This window comes from Brachyhypopomus gauderio, chromosome 6 (assembly GCF_052324685.1).
Source record: "Brachyhypopomus gauderio isolate BG-103 chromosome 6, BGAUD_0.2, whole genome shotgun sequence".
Taxonomy (NCBI): Eukaryota; Metazoa; Chordata; class Actinopteri; order Gymnotiformes; family Hypopomidae; genus Brachyhypopomus; species Brachyhypopomus gauderio.
The window spans coordinates 17481422-17496105 of NC_135216.1; the positions used below are offsets into that span (position 1 = coordinate 17481422).

The window sequence follows — 14684 nt, forward strand, 5'->3', positions numbered from 1 at the left end:
AGAAACACGCATGAAAGCGAGTATGGGGTGTGCAATCAGTTCTCAAACACCACGGTTGCCCTGAAATATTTGTCCTATGTAGGATATTTAATCGATACAGTGCTAAGAAGGAAACAATCTTCCTCCGGCGTCGGTTCGGAATGGTTATCTAAATGTGGTACAGCCGTCAAACATGCCATGCACACACCTCTAGACCGCCAGGCTAGAGGAGGTATGCTGCATTAAGTTGTATGCGGGCTATTTCTTTTAGCTGCGCCCATAACGTTCTGCTTAAGCTTACCAGTTTTCAAGGACGTGTAATTAAGACTGTCAAAGCCTAATGCCAACAGTGGGCATACCACAGTGTAAAGTCACCGCAGCAGTAGGATAAGCCTCCACGCACTTAATGTGAAGGTAAGATACTGGATCACTACCCCTTCTTCTGAAGATGATAATAATGTTGAAGTGTGTTTAGTGATATAGTTCTCCATTTGCTTCTTTGCACGGATAAAAGTAAAAGCCATTTGTCAGTGAACTACTGAATATTTTTGTAGTAAGTTTCATAACTGTAACTGAAATGAACAGATAAATAAATAACAATCGTTTTAACAGTTTACGTCACCACTTTTGAGCAGAGAGTAAGGTTCAGAGTTCAAAACTCCACCAGGTCATGCCATATTGATCAAGCATGTGCCATCTGTCTAGTGTATGTGTACACATGTTCAAAATCTGCATAAAAGCCCATTGATTTCTGCAAAGGTTAATCTTTAACCTTTCAAACTTTACTTTTAAGGATCTTTAAATAAATGAGTGGCCCTTGAGAAGGATTATTCTCTAGTATGCTCTGGACCTGCATAAGTTATGGTCCAACACATAAAAGTAATCAGGCAAGAAATCTTCAAGTTCACTTTATAGTAAAAAGATCAAAGACCAATGGAATGCAGTGGTGTTTCTTCAAATTATAACTTTATTAGATTACCTCGCCTATTAGATTACCAGCTGTCTGTGAGAGAAACACTCTCTTAATAATTAGCCTCAATTTACATGCTTTGGCTGTCACCCAGTTCTACTCCAAAACAGAATAGATTGTCAAGGAGTCAGTTACAACATCTCAGAAATGGGAGACCAATGAAGACCTCTGTATGAAATGACGTCCCGTTTCTCTGGAAACATGTATATTACGTGTATATGTGCGTGTGTGTGTGTAATCTACATTTTTCATACTTTCTTTTCTTTACACTTACACAGCACACACCTTAAATCACTTCATTTTTGCAATGTCAATTCTAAACTTTGAAACAAAGTTTCTTTTCCTATCATCATATTTCTGCCACAGATCTCCTTCCTTCTGGTAGTCATAAATATCAGGTACTCAGAAATGCAAACCTACAAAGACTTATCGACACTACAGATCATGTTCATCAATAATTAATCTCTCTTGCTTTCTCAGTCTCTTCTAAAGGAGTGAGAAAAATAAAAAAAAACTCAAAGTCCTATTAAATATAAACATTTTGTCACAAAGCTCTGCTTATTTTCACTTATACATTATCCATTCATGCTCCTGTCTTTTGAAGTACCTCTATAAAGTACTCTAGACTATGAACACTTTATACTCTAGCCAGAATGTGATGACATTTAAATAAACATCAAAGCAGTTTCTCCTTTGGCATCATAACAACCACCAAGCTTCAGAAGTTCAGAAGTTCAGGATTTGAACTTAAACACCTCACCTGAGGGAAGATGATGTTATTGTCTTGCATTGGCAGGCCTTCACCAACTGTGCGTCCGCTGGTAGAAGATACCATCTCCAGATCATTAAGGAGCTCAAGTGCCAGGAAAGAGTGGATCCTCATCCTCTGCATTCTCAGAGGAAAAGGGCTGATTGTCCACAGCAAATCCTGCCATTTACCGATGTTTATTTTATCCATTCGTATCTGAAACACAAATGGCATTTTAAGCTACATACACACTGTACATTCTGGTGAGTCAAACCTCTTTTCATACTAAGTGCATTGTATATCTAAACATATATTATTTGCAATCTGGTAGTTTTCACACTGAAAATGTAGTCAAACCTATTTTGATGGTAAATGCATTGCATATCTAAACTTATCAGTAGCATTCACACCGTAAGTGTAGCAGTGATGATTTTACTGCATTACAGTAGCTAGAAACCCAAGTTATATTGCAGTGTTACATATGTAATGAAGATACACACCTAAAATACACACCTATTTTAGTGGTATTTTACAACGTTAGTAAGCCACACCAAAAGTATATTTAGTCACACTCTGGAATGCCAAAGCTTCTTGGTGAAAAATGGTTTTAGCTCAAGATCAATTCCGTGGTCAACGGCTGAGTATATATTTGCATTTTGTCTTTGCCTTCCCCTACAAGGTCAGCAGGGCTGTGAACAATGCAGTCATTGTGAGAGTGTGTAGACTGTACAGGGCAAGGCAGCTGCACACTGTTCTTTCATTACTTTGCTTTAATGCACCTGATTTAATAGCTAATTATGAGACTTTCATGCATTGGCCTTCCTGAAGAGTGCAATGCCTCTGCATGCTCTGTTTGTGGAGAGTCATTTCTGCATTGGCCGACAAAGATATTGGAAGAATATTGATGAGCAAAAGGTTTGTTGAGGTCAGTTATGTTGGCACCTGTAGTGATGTTCCAGAATGATTAATACATCAAGGCATGTCTTTACATGGACACTGTATTTTATCTGTTACTGCTTACAATGTCAAGAGCAATAGCACTGCAAACTACAAGACCACAGAGAAATTCCATGGAAGTTCATGGAAATCATTATCAGTCACAGAGGGCACAAATTCCAGGTACAGAATTACATCTGGAAGTTTACTACCAGTCCTATCTAACCAGGACACTTTCTGCTTGAAAATGTAAAATGTGTCCCATGAGCCCAAAAAACACCTTTGCATGTGACTCTAAAGAGTTTGTAGAGTCTAAACCCTCTCCCCAGAGTAAAGGGTATTCCATATATGGCCCTCTGAATACCATAAGGTCTCTACTCGGCCAGCATTCAAATCAGACGGCATCAGCAGCTGCAAACTCAGCCCTACCCTTGTCCTTCCTGAGGGCTGGCTTTGATCACTGGGCCCCCCACTGTGAGCCAACACATGGCCACGAATGCACACTACCTCCACACGCAGACTCCAAACAGCCACTTGGAAACAATCAAGTGGAAACAGGGGAGCAGAAAATAGAGGCATTTGGAACAAAGTCAACGGGTTTGGCGAGATTGTGCAGATTGAGAAAGTATTTGGTAATTGTTCAATACCAAATTAAACTTTAACACTGGAACCATTACAAAGAGCGGTTCTGGGCAGAAGCTGAGCAAGAATAATGTCCTTTGAAAGTCATTTGGTTTTACAATATCCCAGGGACTGGCTACGTGGGAGAATCTCAGGGTGTTCTCTTTTAGATCTTCCACTCCACATACATGCTGTTCAGGGCAAGTTTTCTGCAAGAGGACTGACAGAGGTTGTGAGTGGCAGCTGTAGCTGCCAATCAGCTACCTGTTGAGTGGCCTTATAACGTCTAGACAAATTACATGACAGGTGCAATTTTAGCTTATGTACCTGTCTCTCTATAAGGCAGCTGATAGACCTGATAGAAGTTTGTGAATAGAGGTATATTTATTAGTTCTAGAGGGATTTATATATAGTGTTATAAAGGTATAAATATTAGTATTATAGATCTGTATATATTAATCTGCTGTGCATTTCCCCCTTGTTGTGCAATGTCTTTGATTAGCCTTTTCCCACTCCCAAGGGAATGTTACATTCAGATATTATTATACCTGGTACATGTAACACAAAGCAAAAAAAAAGACTTGTCAGTAAAAATTAGGAATGTGTTAACTGGTGCATATTTCATTGTGTCCTATTCATTTTAACTGAACATCTGGAATTTGAAGAACTAATTCAAAATAAGTAGACATGTCTTGACCATAAAGCTCCATGTAAAATGGCAATTAGCAAGACGCCAAAACTTTTTAACATGATCATCATTGAGCACCTGGAACATACAGGAGCTCACATATAAATGACAAACTCCAGAGGTTTGGTTTATCTGACTGATGAGACAGCTGTGTCATTATGGCAGGTCTTTATCAGCAGGAGTGATTTTTGAACTCATGGACAGGCAACTCCATAAATGCTTCATTAGAGAGAAGCAGTACGTGACACGTAGCATGATCACAGTCCCATAAATATAATTGCCTATGATGTCATCCCATCATTTACAATGTAATTTGCAGTATTACAAGACCTTTTACTGCCTCATCATCTGATCTAATTGTGCTTGCGCAAATCACAGTTCAGGCCGGGTTTGTGGAGTGAAACATGTTGCAGGATTTGGAACTCAGATTGCAGTTCATAGTCTACAGGCAGTAACTGTATCAAGCAACTGTGTCAAGTTTTCATACACAGTAAATTATGAGAATACTGAATGCTGGCTGAACATTAAAAAGTGATTCATCACAATTGTTCATCATTGTGTGTAGAACATGTTCTATTGCCCTCTTGTCCTTTGAATCAGTGAGGATCCTTGATATACAGTTTCCGTATCTGCAGAAGCAAGTAGATAAGGACCTGATCAGGACCATTCAAACTGTAATTACAGGCTTTAGTTTGGAATTATAGTTAACGTTTCTTCATCCTGCCTGTAATAATATCTAGCAAATGAGAATGTAAATTTTATCCATTATGTTTTCTCATTCATATCTCCCATGTTATGCAATATTCTCTGAATTTCTGTGATTTAAGCATGTAGATGAAGGCCTGCTCATTTGAAGTGATTTCTTTGCAGTTGTACATTTCAAAGAGCATGTAGAAATAGTTTCTCATATGTACATGACAATAATCAATGACATTTATTTTGTATATGCATTGATTTTTTTAAGAGTCAATGACAACGAGCCAAGGACTGATGATTTAACAAAAAAAAAATAACTAACAAAGTCTGACAATTTTTTTGGTTGATGGTAATGTCCCAAGAACATTAATCGGCCCATGAAACACTTTCTAAAATATTCCCAGCAACAGCAGCATACAGAAATTCACACAAACTGGTATAAATATCTTAAGATGGCCACTGACATATCCTTAGATATTCCTGACAAACAAAAGTGATCTTGACCTTGTTCTGCCAATAAATGTCTTGTGGGTGATTATCTGCTCATCTGAAACAACCCAAATGTAAAAAGTAGCAGCCAATATGTAAATGATAGCAATCCATAATATTCGGGTTATATATTCATGTAATTTCTGAACCATTTTAGTTTGTTATTGTTGTATTTGATGGTTATGGCCATCAATTATACACACAAATAGTGACCGACACTTTTGTCCCAGTAGAAATGCAAATACTGCCCTTTGTGGTCAGAACATGGTACAGCACCATGAAACAGGCATTAGAAACTCATAGGTTCCATAAGGATGTTTTCTTAGCAATGAAAATATAAACATGTTAATCTGACAATGAATACACTTTAACTAGTGCATTATGCATTTCGATGTGGTTCTACATGGAGAGCTCACTAATTTGGGCTGGAGTCACATCTACACTGATATTGTAATGTACTTTTTCATTCAGGCTCTTTTTTGCTGCACATGTGTTAAGTTTGATAAGTCTCTGCTCTCACATGCACCCACAGTGGTCTCTCATGTAGCCTATTGTCTGAGGCCAGCTGTCAGCCCAGTTTTACCAGGACTGAGAGTGGGGCAGACAAGGCTGATCCCACAGAGGTCCCAGTACAGAAGCCCCAGAGGAATGACAACAGACGTGATGAATTAATGCCCCCGTTGCAGCCACAGGCCTCCTGTACGAACTGTGGAGTTCTCATTTTCACTGCCTCCTGACTGACAAAAAGTGCATTACATTTACCAAACACATTATCATTGTCTTTTAAAGAAAAACCTTCTCCAAGCTCCCGGTCAAGTGGTCTGAATTTCTAGTCAATTATTTTCATAAAAAAGGTTACAGTAAAAATTGGTATTTGTATATTTTTTCAGGCAGCCTCTATCTGACAGATAATTAAATATGAAAGAATAAAAAAATTTAAATGATTAACTTGTTAAAATGTTATTGTTACATGATGCAAGAACTAAATTAGATCCTATGTTAAATTATCGTCTTAAAAAAAAATTATTTTAGTGGTCTCCAATTTTTTTTACCCAAATTGAAACAATTAACAGTATTTTTTATCTTTGAATTTTGTCCAACTTTGTTTTTCTGTAAGGAAACTAATTTGTGAACAATTTTCCAACTAGCACATTCAAACAGCAAAATGAACTTGAACATTTCAACAAATTCATCAGCATGTAATACGGTCATGGCGTCTGGGTCTGTACGTCTGGCCAGAGTGGCGTACAGGTCTGTCATCTAGAAAGAAAAGGAAGGAGACAAAGGACATTCCGATCTCCCAGCCGCACGTCAGCGAGTCCTGTGTGCATCGGCTTGGTCTGAACCATTTCAGGCGCTGTGACAGAGTAATATGCTGCTCGAGCTTTCAGTAAAAAGGTGACGACAGCCATGGTAGCTGAATGAGAATGTGAAGAAAAGCACTGAGTCCTGCAGGTGTTCTTTTGACCCTGACCACAGCAGCGCGGGGAAGCTGATGATTTGGCTACAGTCTCAAGGTGCTTCAGCAACAGGTGCTGTCAGATAAGAGTAACACACACCCATATTTTATAAACCTGATTAAACAGAACATTTAAAAGTCTGCTGAGGACTTTTGGTTTGATTTTTAGGCGGTTACAAGCATTAACAGCATAAATAGCTTTTTTGAAAATTAGGCAAAAGTTAATAAAACAAAAATGCTATTATCCTTTTTTGAACATGATACACTAGAAGTGAAATGTTTTAAAGGTTACATATGTTGTGCTGAATCTACAATAATGAACAATATAACACAACACAAATGGGTAATGTAAATTCAAGACCAAGTGGGTATGACTATGGTATCTGTGTCACTCTTTGTCCTGGTTTTACTTTCTCATCTTTTTTTCAGTTGAGATCATCTACATCACAGGTATAAAAGCTAAGAAGTAAAATGTGAGGAACTTATTCTGATGTCATGATAAAAGTTCCCCTGACAGCAGCAAAACATTGTGTTCTCTCAGAATTCTTCTCTGTTGGTTTTTGTTACAGCTGCCAGTGCAGATTTAGTCTTCCTCGTAGGCTGCGCTTCAAATGGGCTTATCTTTTGAAGGGCCTGATCAGTTGACAAAAGCTCTTTTAGATGTTAAAACTGAATGCAGTTCTCCTGATCCACAAAACAAGTTATATTGCTTCAAACAAGTTGAAGTCAATTAACGGGTCCATCAACGATCTTATAGCAAATAACAAATGTAAAGTCCTAAGGCTCAGAAAAATGAATGATCTACAGTTTTGAAACAGACAATAGACCAGAACTTGGAGTTGTAGACGGAAGAAACACCGAGCTTGGCCAAGACTACTTGGGCTTCTTTCAATGATTGGGACATCATAAAGGAAGCATGGCTTTGGCGTATTGATACGTGGCCATTTTAAGTATATGAGAGTCTTGGGAGAGGAGGAGCTTTTGACACCAAAAGCCTGTCAAAATGTATTCTGGAGTCCTGCTGATATCCTTTGTCATAGCTGAATATATTGTGACTAACAATCCCAGGAGTAGATTAGGCACAGAGGATTAAATGATTTGCTGCCTGGAGTTTACTTAATACTGAGACCAGTGATTAATGTTACCATGTGCAAGAAATTGTGGAAAGATTTTGGATTTTCGTTCTGTATTTTGTTTGTTTGAAGATACAAGCTGTGGTGTTTGTGACACAGAGCGGTGGCTGGACACAGATCAATATCAGCGAGATTCATATTATGTTAAAGTTGAACAAATGTATAGATATAAAAGCATGAAAGCATGAATGTCACCATTTGAATGTAGAGCCAGTAATGTGCTTCGAGCAGTCTAAACAATCGATTCACTTTAGAAGAAAGGGCCGTAACAGGATGGAGAACCACCGCAATGAGAACAAGACATAAAGCCACAAATAAAACAGAGAGAAAAGACTGAGAAACACTGTAGTTTGGAGGGGAAGAAGCTACTGCCATTATGCCTGGTGGTGAAATATTACACAAACTGTGCACCTACCATCTTCATGAGGGGTCAGCTCACTGTTGGGCACAAGTCTATTTCAATTGTCTTTCAACACACTGTGTTACGCAGTCTGCGGCATGCCCGGTCGCCATCTTTAATCTCGACTGGGTTCAGCTGGTGGTGGTCCCTTCCCCACTATCATGCCTTCTCTTCCAGTGCTTTCAACTCCAGCTCCCCTCCTGGATTGTTATTTGGGAGTGGGGGGGTTGGGGGGGGGGGTGGTCTTCTTTTCTTGCGGACATCATATCTCTGTATCGACAGGCTCCTGGACCACTCGATAGGGGGGCGGCACGAACATGGAGCCCTGGTTGCTATGCTTCACCATGCCGCTTATTCACTGAGCACGCTCGACTCTCCCCAAACATAACCACCGAAAACAAAAATTCATCCCAGATCTGAGGCCTTTGATCTGATGAAGGCCTGAATTTAAAGTCCCTTTCCAAAGAGGTGTTTGAAGATGGCGTTCTCTCAGATGTTCCAAGTAATGAGATTTAGAGTGCTATGATTAATCTAGGCCAATTTTGTACACATACAGCCCTGCACATAGATGAACACAAAAGACACAGGCATAGACAAACTCTGACCAATCGAATTAAGTTTTCTCGACAGGTCCTTATGTACACAAATTGCGAAAAAAATGTATCAAAACTGAACAAGAGCCCGGCTGGAGTTCTTTGATCGCGGTTTGCAAAAAGCAAATTGATTCGAGAAGCCTTTGACAGTAATTTTGAGGAGTATAGCCACGCTTATTTATTTTTGTTCTCTCGTCCAATCTCCACTATGGTCGCCATCCATGCATCCATACCGAATTATCAACCTTTTGCCCATTTTTATTGTTGGCGCTTAATGCTAATCTTGTTAGCCTAGTCTCTGTTCTTCATGGAGTACTCCATGCCAAGTCTCAAAATGGATGATGCTCTCACCTGCCTCTCCTGCTGGGTGTCTCCTCCGCTGTGATTTCCGTGGTCCGCCATGACTGGGCGCAGTCGCCTTCTTGCCACCGTAGGACACTTTCTAACTCTCATGAATCTGTTTCTGTTCCTTACTACTGTGTTGCTGAAAGATGTGCATCTTTACTTTATGTTGCAGCTTCAGCTCTGCAAGCTGATTGGTGGAAGCGAAGACCAGATGATAGACCTCGAAACCCTATTGTAACTATGGCAACAGACCCCACAGGCACAAGTGATTTGCTCCTAATTGCTAGGTAAACATTAGACATAGAGCTGGATCTGATCACAGTGTGAGATGAGACTCGGAGTGGGGGGGGGGGGGGGGGGTGATGATTACAAATATCAAACGAGCTTTGAAAATGAAAGAGTGCTGTTCTGTGCTGCCCATCCTGAGCAGGACAAACGGGGAGGACACACAGGCGTTCTTCTCCTGAGACTCTTTTAGCCAAAGCCAAATCCTGTTACTCCAATTATTCTTAAATGTTTGGTTGCATCTTAATGAAAAGAAAAGAAGTATTAAAAGAAAAGCAAAAAAAAAAACCCTCGTGTCGTGAATATAGAGTAAAAAAAGCAGCAGGACGTTGGGCGGAGGCAGATGAGAATGGTAGAATAAAAAATGTGGAGAGGGGGGAGAAGAAGATGTTGCCATTGTTGAGCAATGTTATCAGCTGCTTACCTTTCATACAGATTTCACACTTGCTTGTCTGGTAGAAGCCAGGGTCAGAGGCAGCAGACTCTTCCCACAATGCCCGGTTTTCCATTCAAAACATCCCCAGTGTTGCCTGCCACTAGCATTTGCGTAGACATCTCCGCACTTAAAGCAAATTCGCCGTACACACTTTGTCTTGTTCGCAGGACCCCTCGTCCCGCCGCGTTTAGGATCACGCTGGAGAGAGCTGCTGGAGGTTGGGATCCCGCACGCGGCGTGTGCGGAAAACTGCAGAGCGACTGCTGAAAGAAGAAAGTAAGGCACCAAAACAACAGCTGGCCTGCCGTCTCCGCGGCCCCACGGTACATCAGAGCACCGGCTCATCTGTGTGGACCTTGAGGTTTGAGGAGGAGGGGAGGGGGTCATGTCTTTCCAGAGGAGGGAAAGTGTACAAGGTACAATACAACAGCCAGTGATGACGGATTCATTAAGCAGCGTGTACTTGGAAATACTATGTTATAGTAATTCAGATGAATTTATTAGCTGCCTATCTATATGTCTTAAAGTTTTTCATTCTAAATTGGGAAATAACTACTTCTGAGCACTTTGGTAACCAACAATTGTTGTTTATTTGCAATATGTACAAATGTTTTGATTAATTTGGCTCTAACCTGCTGTATTGACTAGGATACATTCTATTAGTAAATGTCAAAGCACTTTTGTAAGAATGTCTTGAAAAAGCCAAAAAGTCTAAATGAAAATTCATTCAATCGCACAATTGATGCCTTTGTCAAAAGCTGAAATCCAAGAGGTTCTGTTTACTCAAATGACGTCATAATTTCGGAATCTGTATGTCTTAAAGGACTGTTCAGTGAAGTCTTACAATGCACCTTATAAAGAAAATTAAAGTGTGAATACAAGTATTTTCGATGCATTACAATGCATTTTCAAGTTTAAGTTTAGGTGAACTTGTGAATCCTCATTTTAAAAACACATTGCAATTTGTGTTTACATATATTTAGAACATTTATGCTATACACCAGTTAAATCTTACTTTCAAATTCCCCATCCACCTTCTACCACTATGAGCATGAGAGGCCTGAACTGGATCTTTGGATCACATACTGGTCAAGATAACAGTGATACATATACACTATATACCAGCCGCATGAAAATGAAATCAGCAGAACTTGCTGGCTGCCACTGTTTCATCAAGAAAATATTATTTAATAACTTGGCAATTTATAAACTGATTTTAAAAAACCATAACAAAAATATAACAATGCTTTTCAGAAGTGTTTTAGGTTTAATTAAATTCTTCTGCTGCTATCAAATACAAAGCTGCACCAGACATGTACTACTTGCCATTTCATCCTGGAACTAGGGGACGTCACATACTGTTAGTTGGACTACATGTATTTTATGAGTCTTGAATTTTTTAAATATTATATGGCTTGTTATTTTTGGAATATCATGATGTATGTATAGGGAAATATAGCCCAAGTGTTTATTGTTTTGCTTTCTTGTACAAATTCTACAAATACATTAAAATAGATACATTTAAAATAAATACTCTTACTCTATTATTAATTACATATGTAAACAACAATAACAAAAAAGATTTCCCAACCTATATCTTAAGATTAAGATGGTAAATTAGATATGACAAGAAGAGTTTTGACAAAGCTCTGATAGCTGTATTCTCCATGTTATTGTTATAAAGGGGAATTCTAGACCTTAGACACTAGGAAGCATAACTGACTAGAGGGAAGTGGTGACCTGGTAGAATCACACCTAGCTAACAAGTTATCAAACCGGAGAACTGTAATGTGAAATGACACCAAAGGTGTGTCTTATTGGTAGAAAAAGCATGAAATATCCTGAAGGGATGTGGGTGTGTCGGGGAAAAAAAGATCTAGTTTCGAGGTAATATCAAGAAAATATCATAGCTCAAGGTGAATGTCATAGCCACACGCATATCTCATTCTTAACGAATCGCAAATGAAAACTGCAGACTAAACAAACTGTTACCACAGTCAAAAATACAAGAGGCGTTTCAAAATATCGCAATGGCTCTATCTCTCTATCTCTCAGCTCACTGCCACTGATTTTTCGTGTTAAACATGTTGGCTTTTTAATCATGCCATCTATGTTCCTTTGAAAGTCACTATCTCACTGTCTCATTTTTTGTCTGTCATTTTTCCCTTCAGTGAAATGCTGAGAGTTGCTTTTTTCAGTCCGCACACTGCACAACGCAATGGACAAGTCACATTTTCAGATCCTGTATATTATAAGTATAAGAGTGGGCATTAGAAGGCTGAGTATCATATGAATAAAACTAGCTCATTAAGAGGATGTCAGGGATTAGGAAATGGTTTTAAGGTCGTGATTCACCATTGATTTGAAATCAATGAGGAGCAAAGATGTACACTGCACCAAATCAATCTTGCATAACATTACAAAGCCAGCATGTCAAAGGCTAGCCTGTGGTGGCTGGGTACAGTGGGTATGCGTCACTTGTTTCTCTGCCTTTGAAAAGCGTGAACATACAACATATAGTCTGGTTAAATATGGCTGCATTTACATTTGAACTAATGCTCTAAATAAATAAATAAATACATTTGACATTTCTTTTAAACAAAATTTTTCATTGTATTTAGAATTTCTTTTCAAACTCAAAAATATTTTGAGAAGCTCTACAGTCTGCCCGTGGCATTTTATTTGTAGCTTTCCTCATGGGAACTAATTACTTCTGTTTTTTTTTTTTCTATTCTTTATTTTATTCTTTATTTAAACTCATTTGTACACATATATATCAGGTACCACTGCCATGCACTGTCTCTGAGAAACTTATATAATCAGAAAAGTAAGTGTGAGTAGTTTGGCACTGATGTCTTTCTCTCTTTCCCGATGGTAATGAGCTGCACGCATTTAGGGAAGCCTTTGAAGTAACCCTAGGATGTGTTATCAAATGAATAGCCACAAGGCAGACAACTCTCTCTGCAGCTCTGGTGAAGGTAGAGCCTGTGTGAGCTCATGCATATTGTATCGTGAACCAGCTCGATTAGTAATTCACACGAAACAACTATGAATATCAAATTCACTATTTCAAACCGAGTTTGTAGCCCAAGCATCATGTTCTGTCCTGTCCCCTCTCGGACGCATGCATCAGAAGTCTGCATGCACATGCAGATGAGTGTCGTGTGGGGTTTATCACAGCACCTCCAAATGTGACAAAATCACACATTCACCATTTACCTCCACTGATTAGGGAACAGTTTGGGGGTGGGGGCACCCGGCTCTCTTACATTCTGTCTCTGTGCTTTCACAGCTCCCGGTTCAGCTCCAAAGCTCAGCTTCTCTTGTTCTCCTCTACCCATCTTTATGCAGCAGGTCCCCCACCCCCAACTGACCCCCCCAGCACCACCACCCCCACCACCCCACCCATAGCTGTCTCCCACTCTCCCAGAGGTGCTTGTTTATTCTGCCCTTCAGGCTGTAAGACTGAGGCCTGAGTCTGCCATGAAAGAAGACACTCAGAACTAGGGGAGATTAAAGGACCCGGAGATATAAGCACTGCGTCTGACCATGCCATCTGTGCTTCTCAGAGCACTTATTTATTTATCTTGAGCTCATGCAAAAGGGCAAAAACATATAGTTTATAACATACACCTCACAGGGGTAATATGCACATTCATAATATCTTTAGATATAGGACCAAGAAATAATATAGAAGCAGTCATTGTAGCCTGTTGACAGAAAGAATTATTAATAGCTACAGTAAGACATAACAAAGAGAAAGTAGTTGGCCTTGATTAGAATTTCAAGTAAATAAACAACTATAAGGGATTCGAATGAATAAAACTTTAAAGATTTCAGAATAAAGGTTTTATATAATTTAGTTTACAACCATTTTGTTAGTTTGACTTTGTGGATCGTTGGTCTGTTGAAATAAAATAAACTTCAGATAAATGTAATTTTGCAGCTGAATTAGAATGTAGTATGTATCTAACGTAAATTAAAGATTTTCATGTAGCTATAGGCCTACATATCTCAACAGGGAAAGCATTCCGCATGTATCTGGCCTTTATGGACCTATTTAATTTTGTATAGAATTATTATATTGAATATTATTAGTCTATTACTATTATCGACTACATTAAATTTTAATTTTCCTTGAAATATTTTTAAGAATAGAGCAGGAGACAGTCTGTTATCGCGAATAACATCTTCACAGCTGTGATTTGGCCTTCACAGCTAATTTACATCATCCGTCACAAAAGAATTTTCAACAAAAGTTTCAGGTTGATTATTTATGTGGGCTTACAGAATAGTTTTCATCAGCTACCCTGCTGTTGTGTAGCTGAAGTCTGCAAGCAGTGCAACCTTTACCAGAAATGTAAAAAAAACGAAGCTTTACTCTCCTACCACCGAGGTGGTTTGAGCACAAACCCACTGAAACGTTACGACTCCACAGCGTCCCCTGGTGGACGTCTCAAACATAACATGCCTGTCATCTACTGCAGAGTAGGATGTGACCAAAACCAGTTTCTTGTCAGCCAGAGCCGTACAAGTTTTGAATTGGCATGAATTAACTTAAACTGATTCACTGGGTGGCACTGATTGAAACTAATGCAACAGTCGTCTGCAAACGATTGCGAACTCCGGTATTATCTCATAGACTAGATTACTAATATTAACTAGCTAATTAGATGGCTAGCTTTCTGGTTATTTTCGCTAATTAGTCGTGTTTTAGCACTCGAACAGCGCTTCTCAACGCAATTTTCGGCGCAGGCGCGGTGGCCAAGTGGTAAGGCGTCGGTCTCGTAAACCGAAGATCGCGGGTTCGAACCCCGTCCGTGCCTTTTAGAAGCAACAGACAGGGATTACTCCTTCTCCCATTAAAATAAAGGACAAGTTACATCTCCAAATTAAAAACACCCCG

General features: G+C 39.3%; 1 long non-coding RNA gene and 1 other non-coding gene across 3 annotated transcripts; both read left to right on the plus strand.

Moving 5' to 3' along the window:
• Positions 1-182: 182 nt before the first annotated feature.
• On the plus strand, positions 183-12193 carry LOC143517103 (uncharacterized). Of its 2 annotated transcripts, none has more exons than XR_013131847.1 (4): positions 183-393; positions 1746-1960; positions 9003-9344; positions 9946-12193. It is a non-coding gene; the product is annotated as an uncharacterized LOC143517103 (long non-coding RNA). The 2 variants fall into 2 exon arrangements; XR_013131846.1 differs by having other exon boundaries at positions 9230-9344.
• A 2339-nt stretch (positions 12194-14532) lies between these two features.
• Positions 14533-14604, plus strand: trnat-cgu (transfer RNA threonine (anticodon CGU)). Its single transcript has one exon. It is a non-coding gene; the product is annotated as a tRNA-Thr (tRNA).
• Positions 14605-14684: the final 80 nt, after the last annotated feature.